Genomic DNA, 2,741 nt, shown 5'->3' with positions numbered 1-2,741 from the left:
AGATGACGGGTAGTGATGGTGGGTGCAATGTTTGACCTTCGTAGTTTCGTAGTGAACTAAGTATCTTCCCCTACCCGGTTGTTGCCCCAGTGATGAAAGATCTCACCGAGTTCAGTACAGGCACCTGGACGGGGTATACCCATGTTTTTACATGATTGCACGATTAAGAACCGTGGATCTCACACTGAGTTTTCCCAACTTTATTAGGAGGGAGTCAACGTCCGAGCTGTAATTTATTCATGGATTATTAAGATTCATGCTAGGGTTGCACTGGGAATGAGTTGATGGAGGCTATCATTTACGGGTAGAATTTTTTTTAAAGGTTTTTGAGTAGACACCCAGTTTTCTACCAGGTCAAACATACCCTGCTCGTGTTCCTTTACTGTACTCAATTTTTTTTATTAGGTAACCCAACGCGGACTGGATGAGATGAATTGTAGATTAGTCCTCCAGAAGGGGGCCCAACTACCCCTGTTTTCGGCGTTCCTTTGTTATGCTACTCTCTTTCAGACATAAAGAACATGTCTTTTCTTCGTATATTTTCTTTTCTTCGTATATTGTTATACATGTATTGTGTTTTTTAATCTCTAGTATACATATCTTTGTTTTGTTTGCCTGTGATCACACAATATGCCGATAAGTTATTTCACAGGCGGGTCTCCATACTGACGAGCAGTGGGGCTCCTTTTTTCCCTACATCTATCGTCCTTATCTCCTCTTTTTCTTTTTTATGTTTGCTACTCTCTTGTAACACCTCTAATCTTCTGGTGCTCATATGACCTTATGCAGTTGCGAGCGCCGTAAATCCTCTACTAAAACTAACTAACAGACAGGGTGTCAGACGTAGCGAAAAGAAGATGCCCCACTGCTCGTCCGTATGGAGACCCGCCTGTGAAATAACTATTGGCACATTGTGTGATCTTGAATTTTTTACCCACCCCCACCCACAACAAAACCCAACCTAAAACAAACCACGAAAAATGCGTCGGGAAAAAATAGTTAAAGAATGTATCATTCGTAACGCTGTGTGTTACAAAGTGTTACAAGCCCCAATGAGTTGGACCCCACCCGTTTCCCCCTTCCCCGCTGTTTTACTTTTAATTCTTCCTTCTTTTTCTTGACTAAAAAGTTTATGATGAAGGTTGGGCGTGTCTTTGAATACTGTTTTTGTGTGTTGTCTGCTCCTCTAGCCCTCATGCCCTCAATGATATCCAATTGTCTGTCTTTGAAATGACGTCTTCTGCTTCAATAATGTAATAGGTTTTTTGGTTAAAACGGTGTGAGGGAAAAAAGACTGGAAACCTTATTGTACTGGCAAGCATTAGTTGGCCAGCACGACTCAGTGCAGCAAAAGACCCCACGAAAAGAAAATCTGTCTCACTAACTCAGAACACAACAGCCCCTGAGCGTATTAGTCTGTGACGTCAGAGGTGGGGTCCCAGGGGAGCAGCTCAGCGCGACCCGCTTACCAAGAACGTTCCTCTCTGGCTGGAGTATGCCCATGGTTGGAAACCAAACTGTCGTATCTCAAAAAGTGCTACTTACCAGGAGACAAAGTTAACTGGTTTACTTACACCCGGTGTTTCAGTGGCAGTACTTTGTTCGTCGTGCATTTCTACGTTAACAAACATTATTCTATTCTTTCCGCCCGTTTTGACGTAAAACGAGCTCCGAGATACAATAATTAGGTTTCCTACCATCGATACACTTTTATAAAAACATGTCAGCACCCTGATTTACGGACAATAGTGCGCCTGTTCAGCCCATTACACGATCTCGCAGTGCTTCCATGCCAGATGTACTGTTATGATATTAAACAAACATTCCAGTTCCCTGTTTGGCTCTTCCTTACATACACTGAAGGGACATTGAACCCATACCATACCAGCTTTTATAATCTAGGTTCTCTATTTTATTATTTTTCGTCCACCCGTTTTTCTTCTGCAACAACGATGCAATCAAGCTTAGGTCAAGCTTTCTTACTTTCAGGTCTTAATCCACAATTTACAGAGGGCTTCGTCATCTTTATGTTAACGAAAATAAAGTGTCTGTTCCACATAGATATTAAGGTCAACGAATAGACTAGTTTTGCTTTTGGGGTCTCTGGTATAGTGTTATAGGGGGAATGATAAGTGTCCATGTTTCTTGTTACCTGCTAGGCACACATAGCTCAGAGGAATCACCGTTCTAGATGCGCAGTTACAAGTCGAATCAAGTAGGTACTCCTCTTTTGGGTTGTTTTTGTTCGTTAGCCGTTTTTCTGTACCTTAATATGGACCGCAGGGCTGTTCAGTTTTTATCCTTACTAGTCTCTCCGTTAGATGTACAGTTGCCCGAAGCAGGCAAGTACAATTGTTTACTGTCGGCCGCTACAGTTTATAGGTCTGTAGAGCCCTAGGGCTTGTGTGTGGACGTCCGGAGAGCGGGGTTCAATCCGCTTTATCGGTCATCGGCCTGCGAGTCTCCCACGGTGGAACCCTACCTGCCACCTGCTGGCACCCATTGTTCTGTTAGCGCTACCGGTTCCAGCACCAGACACTTCTCGTGGGCTTTGGCGTTGTTGTTTTCTACTGCCCTGTGTGGCCGGGGTTGTCGGAGGAAGTCGTGTGGAGTGGAAAGGGAGTGCAATTATGACAAGCTGTTTGTCTTAATCTTTAGGAAAGGAAAGCTTTGCTGCTATTGTTTTGTTTTGTTCTGTTCTGTTCTGTTGTTGTTGTTGTTTTGTTTGGGGGTTTTTTTTG

This window comes from Aplysia californica, unplaced genomic scaffold (genome assembly GCF_000002075.1).
Source record: "Aplysia californica isolate F4 #8 unplaced genomic scaffold, AplCal3.0 scaffold00669, whole genome shotgun sequence".
NCBI lineage: Eukaryota > Metazoa > Mollusca > Gastropoda > Aplysiida > Aplysiidae > Aplysia > Aplysia californica.
Note: the sequence above shows the minus strand (reverse complement) of the source record.